The sequence below is a fragment of the Mastomys coucha genome, unplaced genomic scaffold (genome assembly GCF_008632895.1).
Source record: "Mastomys coucha isolate ucsf_1 unplaced genomic scaffold, UCSF_Mcou_1 pScaffold12, whole genome shotgun sequence".
Taxonomy (NCBI): domain Eukaryota; kingdom Metazoa; phylum Chordata; class Mammalia; order Rodentia; family Muridae; genus Mastomys; species Mastomys coucha.
This window is the reverse complement of record NW_022196894.1, coordinates 14,904,385-14,923,293: the sequence shown is the minus strand read 5'-3', so window position 1 is coordinate 14,923,293 and position 18,909 is coordinate 14,904,385.

The window sequence follows — 18,909 nt, the reverse complement described above, 5'->3', positions numbered from 1 at the left end:
CAGAGAGAGGAACACAAGCAGCCAGAACGCTCATGGACACTGAGCAGGCAAGCCCTGGGTTAGGATCTCCTCCTAGCCCTGGGTCAGGAGATTGGTGTAGCTTGGGAATAAGATATGCAGGATAAGATATGAAGCTCTGGCTTCAAGCCTGGGTCTTTGAGGCAAGCAAGACTTCCCTGTGTGGGTTTCTCTGGAGTGGGGCAGCCAGAGGGAGGCAAATAGATGCAGCTGATTGCATCATCCAAACAAGAACTCCCAGACTGAAAGAAAAGTGACCTGTGCTCAGCAGAGGGCGTGTCTGGGGTTGGGCATGTCAGGGTAGAGTCCCTGAGGTGTGAGTGTGCTTGAGACAAAATGGCGGTGGTTCTGGGAAGTTGCCTCAGTGCTCCTGCTGGCCCACTTGCCATCCAGGTCTCCTGCTACATGCTGTGGGGGATATGTGTTTGGGAAGGTTGGGGCTGAGCCCTGGAGCTCACTTGTACTTAAAATGACCTGAGGGTGCAGGGGAGCCCGCATGGAACTCTGAACCAGCCAGGAGGTTCAGAAAGCAGTGCTGGGACTGGAACAGGTATTGGGGCGTGAGGCTTGATATTGCCCTGCACCAGCTGGGCCAGAGTCTCAGGCATCCTAGCCATGAGACCAAGTTCCAGGGTCAGTGACAGCTTCTCAGTTATACAGGAACTGATGGTTCTATGGCTTACTGCTGCTCTCTGCTGGCCATCTCTGTCACTTCAGGCCTGGCCATCTGTGGGACTGGAAGCCCCATATCAGGCAAAGGTCCAACAGGGTTGACCCATCTGATGGTATCTGAAGGTGTCAAGAGCCTAGGCTAATTCCTGTATTTAGCCTTGCCTAGCCAGAAGGGCCTGGTGGGCAGCTTTGTGGTCTCTAGTGGCTGCAGAGGAGAGAGGGCCAGAGGCTCAGCTGCCACCCAAGGTTAGCAGTTGGTGGGAAAGGGCTTTATTCCTTCCCCAGTGGGGAGCAACCGAGGCAGGATAGTGCCCTGCTTGGTGAGTTTTTGAGACAGGAAACTTCACTGAGTCTACCATGAGGTTCCCATCATAATACTTCAGGAATCTGAGGTGATACCAAAGACAAGTGACCCCCCCTTCCTTGTCTCCTGCCCTTCAACTGCCGGAGGGAGGTCCTTTCACAACACTCACCCAGTGTGCCAGAGATCTTTGGACATAAAAATGAATTCCATTCATCTTGTCATTCAGCACAGTTCAAGCTGAACAGCCCCAGCTGCAGGACACAGGGATGTGCTTAAAGTGGGGCCAACACTAGGAATACGGTCAGGCTGAACTGGAGCCTAGCCTTTACTCGAGGTTGTAGTCTGGGGCCCTGGACATATGTGACACTCCTAGAGCTAGAATTACTGGGGATCCAAGGAGGCTAGACCCAGAGCAGAGATGGGGTGTGGGGAGGTAGGGGTTGAGGGAGGGTTAGGGATTTAGGAGAATGGAGGCCTAGAGTAGGACACAGGGTTTATGGAGGCTGGCAAGGCTGGGCGTAGAGGGGCTGCAGGACTCTTGAGGTCATAGGACTGGGGAAGCTGGAACCTGGTAGACCAGGATAGGAGAGAATCCGGCATAGACCTGTTTGTACTCTGGCCTCCCGTGGCCCATTGTGTACTGGAGAAAGCCCTGAATTCCCCATGCTCACCTCTGCTATGAGCAGCGCTAAACTGAGGCCTCTTTGGAGACTAGCCTGATGCCGTGCTGGCAAAGCGCTCAGTGAATGGTGGCTGCTGTTGTGAAAATACGGGTACAATTCCCCACCAATTTCTGTGGGACTGAGGACCACACCTTGCAGGGCTATCCACCTGGCCCAGATTGCTGCTGCTAAACAACATCCTGCTGTCTACACAGAGCAGTGGCTGGGTCTGAGTGAGGGCTGGGGTTGTTCTTCATGGGCAGGAGGCCACAAAGGGTGCCAGAGGAGGACACTGTGGGCCAGCAGGCCTGTTGAACAAAAACAGACTCCCCCAGCCTGGCTACCTCCCTGCCTCCCTTTCTCTGTCCCTCTATCTCTCCCTCTCTTCCTTTTTTCCTCTCATGTCAGGGCACACGTCAAGGTATCTCCCAATTGTTGCTGCTCTGCCATCCCCCACAGGCTTGTGGAGAAGGCTACTAAAGTCACCCCAGGGCCCCTCAGCAAATGGAGAGCCATGTCCCTGGTACAGCCTGTTAGGCATCTGGCTCTTGGAGCTGTCCCAGGCTTATTCTGAGATAATAGCCTGATTTAGGCCCCTGTGGAGATATGGGTGAATGGTGATTTGAAATACCAGTGATACAAAAACAGGACAAGTGAGAATTCGAAGGAAGGAAAGAAGGAAGGAAGGGAGGAAGGAAGGAAGGAAGGAAGGAAGGAAGGAAGAGAGGAAGGAAGGAAGGAAGAGAGGAAGGAAGGAAAGAGGAGGACATGGCAGGTGACAGACAGGTAAGGCCCCGGGAAAATGCATCAGACATGGGGGTCATGCATAGTGACATTGGGGTCATACAGAAGGATTTGAAGTGACAGTGCCCTCTATTGTGTAAGCATGTCTCTTTTTCCTAGAGGTGGGTGTGCGTGTGACTTACACATATGGCCTGGACCAACTGCCCATCACAGACATGGGCATATGTGTACCCAGGAAAGGAGACTAAAGAGAAATATGGCCAACATTCTCTCTGGCTTCTTTTTGGTTTTATTCTTCTTGTTCTTGTTCCTCTTCTTTTTAGGACTTATTTACTTTTACATATAAGAGTGCTCTATCTGCATGCACACCTGCATGCCAGAAGAGGGCATCAGATCCCATTACAGATGGTTGTGAGCCACCATGTGGTTGCTGGGAATTGAACTCGGGACCTCTGGAAAAGCAGCCGATGCCCTTAACCACTGAGCCATCTCTCCAGCCCACTCTCTGACTTCCTTCCTCTCTTTGTCTGTCCACCAAAGCCTGCTGCTGCTCCACAGCCAGGAGGAGACAACAGTGTTTGGAGCAGGTGTTGGTCTGGAGGGTGGGTGCTGCATTAGTGCAGAGGGGCCGAAGCAAGGCTCTCTCTACGAATCTTTTAAGGTTTTATTTAGAGTCAACACATAATTATTGTGCATATTTGTGGAGCATAATGGGTGTTTAGCTATATCGTATCATGATCAAATCAGGGTAATTAGCATATCCACAAACTCAAACAGTTATCATGTTTTTTGCAGCAAAAACATCCGGACTCTTTCCTTGCAGCTATTTTGAAAGCCGTGCTGTGGTCTTGCTGACCTTACTCATCCTGCTGTGAGATAGGACCCCAGAAGTTCTTCTTCTAGTGTGGCTGCCACTAATACCCACAGACACCCCCATAGCTATGATTCTACTCTCTGCATCTAGGGGGCTGTGTTTTAGCCTCCGCATGTGAGGGGAACAGCATTTGTCTTTCCATACCAGGCTTATCTCCTTTAATAGAACATCCTCTGGGTTCATCCAGGTTGCTGCAAATGATAGGATTTCATTTTTTAAAATGTCCAAATAGTATTACAAACTGCATGTGCCTTATCTCTACACTCTGGCTCTTGTGAACAGTGTCGTAGTAAACAGGAATAGGCAGTTGTCATTTCTATCAGATATAGATCCAGTAATGGATGAATCTAGACTTTAAGTTCCTATGGAATCACAAAGGACCCAGAACAAAAGACCAAAGCTGCAGACATCACACTGTGATATATATACCACAAAGTCACAGTAGCCAACACATTGTTCTGCCCTCAAAATAAGCACATAGACCCATGGAGCAGAATCGAGAGCCCAGAAATAACTACATACAACTACAGCCAAGGGTCTTAATGTGAAAATAGACTCTGAGTCCTGGGGTGCTATTCTACTGTGTGTGCATGTGTGTGTGTGTGTGTGTGTGTGTGTGTGTGTGTGTGACAAACAGGTACTCATGGCTATGGGGGGAGCCTGCTTCCATGCCTCTCCTGGCTGACTTCTTCAGGGCTCCACAGCAGACCAAGCATCCTGCTATAACCTCCAACAGTGATCCCAAATTCTCATGAGCTTGTCTGGGGTAAGCACCCTACACTCAAGCATCCAGGATCCCTGGGAAGGGCTGTGTGGGAAAGACTTCCTAGGAAGACATGACACACACACACATCTACTCAACCCAGAGCAGGAACCCATGACAACTAAAGTAACGCTTGCACGGAAGTTCAACTTGAACTTCCAGAGTTCAATGAACCAATGAGAGTTTATTGGGGCCACTGACAGGACTTTGGATGAGGGGTTATTTACAGGGGTGGGATGATGACTCAAAAGCAGTTGCATCACTGTAAAGACCCATCCAGCATGGTGACACTCCCCTAAAGCTGCAACCTTGGGCTCTCTGCATAACTTGCAGGCTGCTCCACAGATCTGAGAAATTTCTGCTCTCTGAAGCTAGGCTGGTGATCGTCTCCTCCTCCAGTGGCTGTTCATTCCAATAAAGCTGGAGGGGCTTTCCAGAATCTTCCAAGTTTCTGATTTCCCAGAAATGTGACTTTTTGTCCACCTAGAGTGTCATGAAGTGTTTCAAGAGACACCATGACCAAAGCAACCCTTATAAAGGAAACTTTTTGTTGTTGTTGTTGTTTTTGAGACAGCGTTTCTCTGTATAAAGGAAACATTTAATTGAGGGCTTGCTTACAGTTTCAAAGGTTTAGTCCATTATCTTCGTGGCAGGGAGTATGGCAGCATGCAGGCAGACGCGTGCTGGAGAAGGAGCTGAGAGCTACATCCTGATCTACAGGTAGGCAGGCAAGCAGAGACAGAGACAGAGAGAGACAGACAGGAATGGAGAGATTGAGAGAGGCTGAGTTTGCTGTGCGCCTTTGAAATCTCACTCCTAGCAACAAGCCTCCTGCAACATGGATGTACCTCCTAATCCTTCCAAATAGTTCAATGGGGACTAAGCATGTAATTATATGAGCCTATTTGGAGCATTCACATTCAAACCACCACAAAGTCTAAGGACCACCATGCAACTAGGATTCAGAGACCCCAACACCATTGTCCAGCATCAGGAGGGCAGGACAGCAGCTCCCTACCCTCTAGCCACCCGGCTTGCTGCTACTCTCCAGCTTCAGGAGCAGGAGGGGCCTTTGACTCACTCTGTGCTTCCTATGGCAGCTCTTTATTGGCCAGTGGTCTCAAGAAGGCACGCACACCCTTCTCCACCTACCCACATCAGCCCACACTGCTCTTTACCCTATTTCTGCAGGGCCATCTCTCTGTGGCTCAGGCTGGCCTGTAGTCTTATATATTTGGATGTCTGGTTCCTAGATGGTAGACGGCTTAGGAAGGATTAGGAGGTGTGTCACTGGGGATGGGTTTTGAGGTTTCAAAAGTCCACACTAGGAACAGTCTTGCTCTCTCTCTATGGCTCTAGCACCATTCCTGCCTGCCTTCATATCATTGACCCACTTTCTGAAACTGTAAGGAAGACTTCAATTAAATGTTCTCTTTTGTAAGTTGCCTTGGTCAGGGTGTCTCTTCATAGTCGTTAAACAGTAAGTAAGGCCGGGCGGTGGTGGCGCACGCCTTTAATCCCAGCACTTGGGAGGCAGAGGCAGGTGGATTTCTGAGTTCGAGGCCAGCCTGGTCTACAGAGTGAGTTCCAGGACAGCCAAGACTACACAGAGAAGCCCTATCTCGAAAAACCAAAACCAAACCAAACCAAACCAAACCAAAACAAAACAAAAAAAAAACAGTAAGTAAGACAGAAGTTGGTATCATCAACTAGGGCACTGCTGCGATAAGCCTACCATGCTGCTTGTTGGAGGAATAGTGAAGACTTTGGAGCCTTTGACTGGAAAAGCAGTTGAATGCTGCAAATGGGGCCTAATGGGACATTCCAGTAGGATCCTGAGAGATAGCATTGCTTTTTTTTTTCTTTTCTTTTTTTTAAAGATTGATTTATTTATTGTATCTAAGTACACTGTAGCTGTCTTCATACACTCCAGAAGAGGGCATCAAATCTCATTACGGATGGTTGTGAGCCACCATGTGGCTGCTGGGAATTGAACTCAGGATCTTTAGAAGGGCAGTCAGTGCCCTTAGCCGCTGAGCCATCTCTCCAGCCCTGAGAGACAGCATTGCTAAGAGCAACATGGACTATAGCAACACAACTAAAGAGGTTTCAGAAGGGGTACACTATTAGCAATTGACCTAGACACCAGTCTTAGGATATGTTGGCAAAGAATGTGGCTGCTTCCTGCTCTTGTCCAAAAATCTGCCAGAGGCTAAATGGAAGAATTTTGGACTAACATCTTTGGCGGAGGATATTTCAAGGCAGCCTAGTACTGACTGTGTCCTGTGGTTATTAGTGATCACTCTTAGGCAGATCTACAATAAAAATGAGAAAGCAGGGAAAAAAGAAATATAAAAAGCACAGTTTGAGGAGAAAAAGAGCTCCAGGAAATGTAACGTTGGAGCCAAGGCTTGTACTCAAGGAGATGAGACATTTAAAGCAAGGCCTGATGGGAAACAAAGTAAAGGGCGTGGTGCCCACAGGGTGAGGCCTCACCCAACTAAGCTGCAACTAACTGCAAAGAACAGGCCGGAGGCATGATCTGTTTCCAAAGAATGTCACCAAAGGAAACTTGATGCAAACCTAATTCAAGGAGGGGTTTGGTTTCAGCCCCAGCACGCAGAAGAACTTGGCAGCTTCAGCCATGTGGCTCTGGATTTAGAGTCAAGAAAGATACAGAAGGAAAGGGGTTGTGGAATTGTCCTCCAGTTAAGGAATGTCAGAGGCCAGGTGTTGTCGGGAGTGTCTTTGCATGCAGGCCCAGAGAGCTCCTTATGTGAAACTGTGAAGGTGAAGCCTGGATTGGGTTGGAGATCCCAAGTTGTTGGAGATGCTAAAGCTGTGGGGTACCTGCCAAGGAGAGATGCAGACAGGTATGGAACCAGTGCAAGGGAGAGAAGTGTGTTGCAGTCAACAAAGCTGGAAGGAGTTGAAGACCTGAAGAGTCACATGAGCCCTTGGATATCAGACACAGAGCTACAGGATTTGGAGTTTGTTCTGCTGGGTTTCACTGTAGTCCTATTTTTTTTCCAACCTACTTTAATAAACTTTCAACCTCCCCTTTAGCCCACCACCCACCAGAAGTAGTGGAAGAGAAATGTTATTAGGACACAGGGGAAGCAGACCTGCTTAGAAATAGTTCTTTGGAGGCAAGTCCAATCTTCGTTGTCAGGCTATCAGCAATTCAGTTCAGTAGCAAAACACCAACACAGATCAGCAGCTGCAGTCCAGTCCCTTCAGCAGACACCACTCATGAATCAGCAGCTGCAGTCCAGTCTACTCAGAAGACACCACACGGGGATTAGCAAAGGCCGTTCAATCCAGAAGAAACTTCGAGGCTCACCAATCAGCCCAAGGCCACCTTGGAAGTGGCAAGAAGCACAGGAACCTCACAAGATGTTTTTTGGCGAGTTTCTCTCTATGACATCACCACAAGTGAAGCTCACCAACGCAATATAAGGCGGGCCAATACATGTGGTGCTGTCAGTGAAGAATAGCAAGGCGGAGCAAAGTGGGGACTTGAGCTCCCACTGTCTGTGAGGTCATACTTATATTCCTTCTGAACATCGCCTGTCCTTTCACATGTCTGCTATAGCAAAACATGCTTTCACCTGTGTCTGTGTCAGGACAACATTCTTTCACGTGTGTGCCCCAGCACACCATCATTTGATGTAACTGACTTTCCAAAGAAACCAGAAGTTTCCACTTCATTTCAGTCTTGCTTTGGTTCAGCATTTCCTCTCCATTCCCCTATTCCCCCCTTTTGCAATGCTCATGCTCTGTCATATGTTGGAAGTATGAAATCTGCTTTTTTTTTTTTTTTTTTTTTTTTGCTTTCATAGGGAATTACAGTTAAGTTGTCTTGAGTCTCAGAAGAGACTTTGAACTTTGGACTTTTAAACAGTGTTGGAACTATGGAAGACTATGGGGACTTGATGTTGGACTAAATTAATTTTGCATTATGATATACCTATGAAAGACCCCACTCAAATCTCGGGAGGACGTGCACCCAAGGAATCACGAGAGACCGTCTTGATGTAATTACAAGAGGTAGTTTTTAATTTCGGGGCGCTCCAGTTCGGCACCACACCTATCTCACGCAGGAGATAGTGGAACCGACCACGAGGCTCAAAAATTAGGGGTTTATATAGGGAAAAGGTCTGGGGGAACAAAGAAATCAGTGTGGCCATACATGATGGGCTAGTTCAAATATTAACTATTACGTGCAGAACAGAGTGGAAAATTCCTAAAGTTGGTGTTAATCTGAGTCAACAGAGCATCTTGACCTTCTTCTATATCTTTTTGGCCTGTTAGTTCCCAGAATGTCTTAACAGCTTGCTTATTTTTGCCCAGGCTTATTTGGACATATTCGACCTTGGTCCGCTGTGTTTTTCTCAAACCTGCAATTTTCTCATTAGCCAGTACAAGTTTTAAATTTAACTCTTTCACCTACAAGCCTATGGGGGCCAGAGAGTGTAATGTGGTGGTTTGAATGAGAGTGGTCCCTGTAGGCTCATAGATTTAAATGTTTGGTTTCCAGGTGATAGACTCTTTAGGAAGGCTGAGGAGGTGTGGTCTTGCTGTGGGAGGCATGCCACTGGGGGTGGGCTCTGAGGTTAAGAACATTCCAGACCCAGTCTCTCTCTTTGTGCCTCATCCTTTTGGAGCCACATGCTAGAAGACCCTGCTGACCTCACTAGGGCAACCTGTAGTCAATGTCCACCCCGGAAAGGCCAGACAGGTCTTGTGGGAGGCCAGCTCTGCTCTTCTGAGAGAACTTCAGGTATTATCTGTCCCATCCAGAGGGACATGATGCCTCAGACAGGCTGAATCAGAGAGGAGAGAGTCAGATAAGGCCATCCTGGGCTGCTAATTCCAGTTCCTGGTGCACACCACAGGATGAGCCCATGTGAAATTATCTCTGGCATCCTGTGTGAGCATGTGTGTGTGTGTGTGTGTGTGTGTGTGTGTGTGTGTGTGTGTGTGTGTGTAGGTGCTTCAGGAAAATTAAAAATAATGGCTTCATGGAATGGTCCTGCTCCTTCAATTCTGCCTAGGACTTGTCATCTCTCTCAATGAAGTCCCTGCAAACCCCATTCTCAGGCTATGAGCCACCATTCAGGCTACATCACAGGGACTGATCCTCTTCCACACAAGATACCCCATCCTCAGTCAGCTGGAAGACAGACTGGGTTACAAGAGACCTTCTCTCAAAGGAGAAAATCAAACGCATCATCAATAGCCTGCACCCCCACCCCCAACTACTGTGCCCATTTCTCAAGTTGCTGCTGGCTCTCCTCAGGATTCCCACGGGCAGTGTGGAGGTCTTTCCACAGCATCTCACCTGTTAGAAGGACTCTGGTTCTGGGCTAGTGAGTACTGAGTGGATGTTGGTTCCGAGGAAGCCCCTTCGGTACCCACCACATTCTAGTGACAGCCTCACAGGATAGGTACTTTGTTACTGTCCCTTCCCTGAGGACATTTGGAACCCTGTCCTTCTGGAATCTGTTGCCTATAGCCTCAATCTGTAGCTTGTGGGCTCCTCATAAGCTGTGTTCAGGAGACAGTGAAAACTGAGGTCAGCATGCTGTCCTTGTGGTGTTATCCAGGGCTGTTCCATCCATTAAGGCATCTCACGCTTCAAGCCCTCCTCCTCCACACTCACCACAGAGGCACACGAGCCCAGCTCACGCCCCCTCCCCCTTCTTCCCGTTGCTGTTCTCCTTAGCCTGGCAGCTTTCATAGCCTTGCCTTTGGGCACCCCTGGGTGGAGCTGTCTACCCCGAGGAGGCAGACAAACCAAGCATACACCAGTAGGAAAAAGCACGGGAATCTCAGGGACCTTTGCCTCTAATCCTGCCGTGAGGCCTTAGGTAAGCCATGAGTTTCTCTGAGCCTCAATCTTCCCTGTACCAAATGGGGTGGCAATCATTGAGCCCGTGCGGGAAGACTGGCAATGTAGCTCACGTCAGAAGATGGTGTGTGTACACAATTTTACAAGGAAAAGATCTGGGGGGACGTTAAGATAGTTTCTCTAAGTGTACACAATTTTACAAGGAAAAGATCTGGGGGGATGTTAAGATAGTTTCTCTAACGTGCACAGAGAGCAATTATACAAAGTGGCGAAATGTGATTGCATTCACCCAGGCAATCTAAACCTAAGGAAACACAACCACATTTTACCAGCTCTGAAAAAATAAACGAAATGATACGGCTAAGTGGGATTGGGGCAAGGTTTCTGAACACTGCCATGGGATGGATAAGTGGATAACTTGTGATGAAGAATTGTCGAGTAGGGGTAGCAAATGCATGCCCAAGTTTGGTGTGGGTTGATATCAAGAAGACAAAACCCAAATTAAACAAGTGTGAACGGATGCCTCTACCTGCAGGGAAACAAGCCCCAAATTAAACAAATGTGAATGGATGCCTCTACCTGCAGGGAAACAAGCCCCAAATTAAACAAATGTGAACGTATGCCTCTACCTGCAGGGAAACAAGCCCCAAATTAAACAAATGTGAACGGATGCCTCTACCTGCAGACAGAGGCATCTACCAGAAGAAGTGTGTCCAGAGCAAGCAGCAAAATGTCACAAATCAGAATGAGCACAGGGAGCTGGCAGACCAATCATTCAGCACTGTAGGAATAGGACACAAGGCAACAGTATAACTCCGATGGAGCTCTGTGGTGGTTTCAGTGAGAACAGCTCCTATGGGTTCTTATGTTTGAATTCTTGTTCCACAGTGGGGCTGTTTGGGAAGGATTAAGTGGTATGGCTTTGTTGGAATAAGTGTGGCCTTGTTGGAGGATGTATATAGATATATGCTTATTCTTTCTGTTCCTGTAGAAGACCTGACTAATACAGGAGTGGTACCCTCAGGGTGAGACACCATTCAGGTAAGCTGCCAACCTGTGAAAAAGAATTAAAGGAAAAACATCAACAATGGAAGGCTTAAGTGAATGTAATTCAAGAAGGGGCTAAGACCCCAAGAAGCTCAGCAGCTTCAGCCACATGATTTTAGGTTCAGAGTGAAAACAGAAATAGGAGTAGAGGGGGTTATGGAAGCTCTCTGTAAGGAAAGCCACTGAGGTCAGGCATGTGGCAGAGATGTCCCTGCATGGAGGCCCTGAGAGGTCATTGTGTGAAGCTGTGAAGCTGAGGCCTGGATTGGGTTGGAGATCCCAAGTTGTTGGAGATGCCAGAGCTGTGGGATACCTGCCAAGGAGAGCTTCAGACAGAGTGTACAACCAGCCCAAGAGAGAGAAGTGTGTTGTGATGAACAAATTTGGAAGGAGTCGGGGATCTGAAGACATGGAGATGCAGAATTTAGAGTTTTCCTCGCTAATTTTTGTCTCTGCATTTTGGTCTAGTATTTCCTCATATGCCCCCTTTCCTCCTGTCTGGAATGGTAATGTATATTGTGACATTATATGTTGGAAGTATGCAACCTGATTTTTTATTTTGCTTTTATAGGGGTACCAGTTAAGAGATTGCCATAAGTCTCAGAAGAGGCTCTGGACTTTTAAACATTTTAGAGACCATTGGGGCTTTTAAAGTTGGAGTTAATGCATTTTGCATGATGGTCCGGCTATAAGCTAATGAGGGTTAGAGAGTGGAATGTGGTGTTTACATGAGAATGGCTCACAGGTTTGAGTGTTTGCTTGGTCCACAGATAATGGAACTGTTTGAGAAGGATTAGGAGATGTGTTACTGGAGGTGGGCTCAGAGGTCTTAAAAGAAGACTTCCTGCATATGTACTGAGGTTAGTGAGCTAGAGACAACGTGCCCCTGTGCTGTGCTCTGTAGCTTCTGTTCTCAGGCAGCTTCTTTCTCAGGAGCCTATGGTGCTGGAAGTAGACCAGCCCCTGAGCTGACCAGCCACTGAGGCTCCTTATGTACCTGAGTCTGTTGCTTAGATGGCCTTCAGCCTCTGGAGTTGCAGGGCCGAGCCTCATTCTTCTGTCCTTCTATAGGAGTCCCCTTGCCTTTGGGCCGCTCCCCTCACAGCAGGGGCCACCCACCAGGGTTCCTAGCAGCAGTCAGACCCGGCTTTACAATGTCTACAGAGGGGTTAAGGCTCTCAATTGTTTTACTTGTTGATAGGTACTTTGAGGGTGACTTGGACTCACAGATACACAGACACCAGCTTTATTGAGGTACAATTCATATAACATACGTTCATTATAGGGCACAGCTGAGCTGCTTTTATTACACGGCTGGCCATCTGTACCCTGTTTTCTGGATCTGTAGACTCAAGTAACCAGAGACCAAATGTAGCTGAAAAAATTTGCATGTATTCTGAACAGGAAGAGACTTTCTTTGTTATCATGCCCTAAATGCTACAGTGTCTCAGGTACTCATACAGGATTACAGTGGATGAGGTACAGTAAGCCATCTAGAGGCCGCCTAATGCATTTGGGAGGACACACAGGCTCTATGCAAACTCGATGACATTTCAGATGTGGGATTTCAGCATCCCTCCATTCTGGTGTCCATGGAGGGTCTGGCACAAATCTCCTGAGGCTGCCTCAAGATGACTGTGTCGCAAGGCTAAGTGAACGGCACTACTGTCTAGTCCTAGAATATTTTCACATCTAAGAGAAACACTGGACCCACTGATTGTCCCTCCCCTTCCTACCCTCCCCCACCACTTCCATATAACTGCCAACCTCCTCTATGGCTTTCTTTCTGCAGTGTCTGTCCCTCTGAATCGGCCTGTTCCAAAGACTTCATATATATGGAAGCATACAACATATGGTCTTCTGAATCGGGCTTCTTTCATTAAATTTAATTTTTGTCATGTGTCATGGAATATGGCTTTGATCCCAAGCACTTGAAAAGGAGAAGCAAGTGGATCTTGAGTTGGAGGCCATCTTGATCTATATAGCAAGTTCCAGGCCAGCCAGCCAGAGCTGGATAATAGATGCAGTTTCAAAAAAAAAAAAAAAAAAATCTAATGTTTGTTTTAAATGCTCTTGCTATGTAACCTAGTCTCCAAACCTGAAATCCTCTTGCCCCAGCCTTCCAAGTGTGGGATTACAAGTATGTACCACTGGTCTGGAACAGGGAGGGATTACTATGTGTTTGGGATTACAGGTGTTATTACTTGGGATCTGTGGCTACAAACCTCCAAGGCTTCCTTCATAAAATGGCATAGTATTTGCATATAATTTAAGCACAACTTCCTGCCAAGGGCCATGCAGGACGAATGGCAAATGGCTTTTAGGAGTGTGTCCTACCGGTTACCACAGCCACATGGGTGAGCCTCGGTGTGGCATGACCCTGAGGACCACATGTCCTGAAGATGTCATGTTGTTGTGGAGTTCTGCTCTGCTTGCTGCCCTCACATCCCTCTTAATCTAAGGATTATATGAAAACTCTAAGGGAGCTTCCACTCCCACACAGGACAATATCTCTGGCACTCACAATAATAATGTTTGATCTCTTTCAGGCATTACTGCTGGAGCAGATTAACGATTGAAACACCACCCTAGAGAAGAATGTGGAGACATAGACTGTCAGCAGTGACTACCACCCTTAGAAAACATTTGGAAAAATACAGTTGTTAGTGAAGCTAGGTTGAGATGTTTTTACTACTGGCTCTGATGCAGAAAATCTTAGGAAACAGTTTGAAGTAGTTCAGAAAGGCACATTCTTAATAGTTGAGCTAGGGACCTCTTATGGTCAGGGAACAAGAACAACGGCAGCACAGGCTGATGTGACTCTCACTGAGGCTGGACTGGTGATGACTGATTTCTTATTCCCATTTTTTGCCCTCAGCTTCCTGATATGATTTATTAAGAATTTCTGATGAAGGGCTGGAGAGATGGCTCAGTGGTTAAGAGCACTGACTGTTATTCCGAAGGTCTTGAGTTCAAATCCCAGCTCAACTACATGCTGGCTCACAACCATCCATAATGAGATCTGACGTCCTCTTCTGGTGTGTCTGAAGACAGCTACAGTGTACTTACATAATAATAAATAAATCTTTAAAAAGAAGAATATCTGATGAATAGATACATATTCTGAGGATTCAAGGTAGATATGACTGATTTTTATATAAAAGTTTACATTTGTGATTCTCTAAAGATTCTTACAAGATTGCTTTTAAAGAGAAATAATAAAATAATTACTCATTTCTTTGTAACCATAATTTGCTGCCTGCCAATAAGAGAAACTGGCTGAGAAAAACCACCTTGCTTCCTTATACTTTGTTAATCTATAACAAGTTGCTTAGTTATGAACGTACATAGGTTTTGGGGAATAATTTGTTTTCTTCACCTGTGTTATGTAATGTTATTTCTTGTACAGGTATTGGAGAACATGTTTTTTTCATAACAATTCACTAGGAGAAAACTAAAACATAATCACATTGTAATTTTATACTGCTTGAAAGATTTTGCTGGGATATATAAGCTATGGAAGAAAGAATAAAGTGTGGGGCTTGGAATATTGTTCCTTCCACCCATCAACTATGTATATTCATGTATGTATGTGAAGCTTGTCTGGGTGTATGTTGGATCTTGATTCATCCACCAATTGTGTGTATATACATTTATGTGTGAAATGTTAGGAGCCTGCTTGCTAGAGCTTTTCTCTAACTGTCTTAGTTAGGATTTTACTGCTGTGAATGGACACCATGACCAAGGCAACTTTTATAAGGACAACATTTAATTGGGGCTGGCTTACAGGTTCAGTATTTCAGTCCATTATCATTAAGGCGGGAGCATGGTAGCATCCAAGAAAGGCATGGTGCAGGCCGAGCTGAGAGTTCTACATCTTCACCTGAAGCCTGCCAGGAGAAGACTGTCTTCCAGGGAGCTAGGAGAAGGGTCTTATAGCCCATGCCCACAGTAACAGACTTCCTCCAACAAGGTCACACCTTCTTCAACAAGTTCATACCTCCAAATAGTGCCACTCCATGGGCCAAGCATATTCAAACCATCACATTCCACTCCCTGGCCCTCTTCAAACATGTGAATCTATGGGGCCATACCTAAACATAGAATAATGAAAATATACATTTAGTCCAAGTTCCAAAGTCTCCATAGTATCAACTATGTTAAAAGTCCAAAGTTTAAAGTCTCTTCTGAGATACATCCAATGACTTAACTGTACTCCCCAAAGCAAGTCAGGAAACCAGTTGGACAAACTAGAAACTCTGCATCTCCAATGCCTGATGTCAGTGGTCTTCAGATTTCCAACTCTTTTTTCATCTTTGTTGACTGCAACAAATTTCTTTCTCCTGGGCTGGTTCCACTCCCTGATAGCAGCATTCCTCAGCACATAGCCTATGGCTCTGGCATCTCGAACATCTTGGGTCTCTAAGGCAACTTCAATGTCTGGGATTCACACATGATCTTATGGGCTCCTCCAAAGGGTTTGGGCTACATCTCCAGCTCTGCCCTCTGTAGCACTCTAAGCTCAGATTGATCCACTCCACTGCTGCTGCTGTTCTTGCTGATCATCCCGTGGTACCAGCATCCCCAATACGCTGGGGTCTTCTGCTACAACTAGGCTTCACCAATAGCCTCTCAGGCTTTCTTCATGGTACCAACCCTCAACTCCTTTGCATGACCCCTTCAGTCCTGGGCCACTAACTGCATCTGAGTTGCACTTTCACCAATGGCCTTCCATGGCCTCTCACAGTGACAAGCCTCAGCTGCTGTCTATAACCCCTTCATATCTTCAAAATCAGTACCACTTGGGTGACTGTTACACATTACCAAGTCCAGCTGCAGCATGAGGTACAACCTTGGTTATCTCTGGAACACAACTTCTTTGTGATCTCAGAAAACACTTCGCAGAAGATTTCACCTCAGTGATGCTGGTCTCTTTTTAATCACCACTAATTTCTTAGCTCCAGCTAACCAGTATCAATTGTCCCAGTAGTCCCTTCTATTGTTGACTCTGAAGCTAGAGCCATATGGCCGAAGCTGCCCAGTTCTGCTGCTTGCTGGGGCTGGAGCATGGCCCTCCTTATTACATTACCAGCTTTCTGTTTTATAACTTCCTTACTGTCTGAGCTTGGCTGTCCTGAAACTTGCTCTGTAGACTGACTTTGAACTCAGAGATTTTCATGGCTGTCTACTGAATGCTGGGATTAAAGGCAGGTACTACCAAGCCTGGCTTAAGCTTTTCTTCACCTAGAACTTGTTCTGTCCCAGGCTGGCCTTGAACTCAGAGATCTGCTTGGCTTTACTTCCTGGGATTAAAGGTGTGTACCACCACGTCTGCATCTAAACTTTTCATGGTCACTGTTCCTCAAGATCTGGATCAAAACCTTTATCTTTTATTTCTGGATTGTAGTTCATTCCAGATTAAAAGCCCAAGTAGAAACAATAACCAAGTAATAATAATGCATAATATAATATTATTCCTTTTTCAATGGCAAATACATAATCAATAAGTTTAGCTGGGTGGGATCTTGCCACAGAGTCACCCCATCCTTAATCTGTTATCTCCTTGAACACAGGATTCAGCTCCATTTCACTTCCTGTTGCCTCTTTATTATTTGAACCATATATTTTATATTTTTCCTTTCTAAGCTTGCTACACTTATTCAAAATGCTCTTCATGAGACTTATCCAGAGAACAAAGTCTCTGTTGGCCTTTTTTGAAACTTCCTTTGTCAATGCAATTAATATAAAACCTCTTTACCTTAGACTCAGGTAGACTCTTCAGACAGGAGCAAAAAGCAGCCACATTCTTCACTGAAATATCACAAGAACAGTCTCGAGGCCACATATCGAAATTCTTCTCCACTGAAACCTCTTGGGCCAGGTCTGCACAGTTCAAATCACCCTCAGCAACAAAGCCTTCCACATTCCTATGAGGATAGTCTATTAAGCCCCACTTAAAGCATTCCACTGCTTTCCAAATCCAAAGTCCCTAAATCCACAGTCTTCCAAACAAAAGTATGGTCAGGCCTATCACAACAATGCCCCTCTCCTGGTACCAACTTCTATGTGTGAATGTGCCTGTCTGTCTGTCTGTCTGTCTGTCTGTCTGTCTGTATTTGTGTGCATGAAATTATTGGACTTTGCCTTTTGTTTCATTCACTCTGTGTGTGTGTGTGTGTGTGTGTGTGTGTGTGTGTGTGTGTGTGTGTGTATTTTCTCTCTTTCCTTCTCTTTCTTGCTGGGCCCAAAGAGTTAAAAGAGTTCATAGTTTTCCCACTAGTCACAGAGAGTGCCAGCCCCAGTAAATTAAGCTTTGTTACCTCAGAGAAAAGTCTGCTGAGTAACTACTCCCCTTTGACAGCAGCCCTTGTAAGCATCTGGTTTTACCCCTGTCAGCGGCTGTAACCACTGACCCCCAACAGATACCTGCCTCAGTTTACCCACCATATGGATGCCAAAGCTGGCCATTGGCATCTTCCCATATACTTCAACTTGCTTCAAGTGTACTCATCATGCGACTTGAGATGGCCCAGAGTTAACAGCACTGGCTGATCATCCAGAGGACTAGGTCCAATTCCCAGCACAAAACATGTGCTCACAACTAACTACTCGTAATTCAAGCCTCAGGGAAGCTGATAGCATCTTCTGGCCTTTGTAGACACCAGGCAAGTATCTGGTACACTGGAATACATGTAGGCATATGTGTACCCATACACATAAAGTAATTTTTTTAATTTGTAAAAATTATTATTTTTCTTAGTTACTTTTCTATTGCTGTGAAGAGACACCATGCCCAGGACAAGTCTTATAAAGGAAACATTTAATTGGGGCTGGGTTACAGTTTTAGAGGGTCAGTCCATGATCATCATGGCAGAAAACAGACAGGCATAGTGCTGGAGCAGTAGCTGAGATTGTTACCTACTGATTCACAGACAGTGAACACACACACACACACACACACACACACAGAGAGAGAGAGAGAGAGAGAGAGAGAGAGAGAGAGAGAGAGAGAGAGAGAGAAAGAAAGAGAGAGAAAGAGAAAGAGAGAGAGAAAGAGAGAGAGAAACACAGAGACAGAGAGAGAGAGGGAGAGGGAGGGAGACAGATAGAGACAGAGAGGGGGAGAGAGAAGGAGAGAGACCGAGGGGGGAAGGGAGGGAGAGAGACAGAGGGGGGAGAGAGAAGGAGAGAGACAGAGGGGGGAAGGGAGGGAGAGAGACAGAGGGGGGAGAGAGAAGGAGAGAGACACACAGAGAGACTGAGACTGGCTTGAGTGTTTGAAACCTCAAACCCCACTTCCAGTGACACACTTTTTTGCCACCCCTCCTAATTCCTCTATTTCCCTTCAAACAGCTCTACTAACTGTGGACCAAACATTTAAGGATATGAGTCTATAGGGGCCATTTTCACTCAAACCAGCACATTTATCATACCTAAAGCAATGCAAATACTATGGCTATAGCTATTTAGATGCATTCTTTAGGGAATAAAGACAAGTCTATACATGCTCAGGAAAGTGCAAATTTTTCCGTAATGTATTTCATCCTTGGTATAAAGCCAAGCATAAAACAGAAATGTGTGTGCACGTGTGCGCATGCATGCACACACACACACACACACACACACACACACACACACACACACTGTTTGAAGAGTGGGGATGTGGCTTAGTTGGCAGAGTGCTGGCCTAGTATATACAAAGCCCTGGGTTTGACCTCTAGCACCACACAAACCAAGATGGCTGTACACATCTGTAATTCTAGCACTTGGCAGAAGGAGGCAGGAGGATGGAGGTCATCTTTGGTGACTCTGAGTCTGAATCAGCCTAGGATACATGAGCCCCTTTCTCAGACAATAATAACAATGACAGCAGCAGACCTTGTGTTTAGAAATTGTCCATGACCACTGGAGAGATACCAAATTTTAGCCCACACAGAAAATCCAGGCAGCAGCCTTTCTGAAATGTTCCCC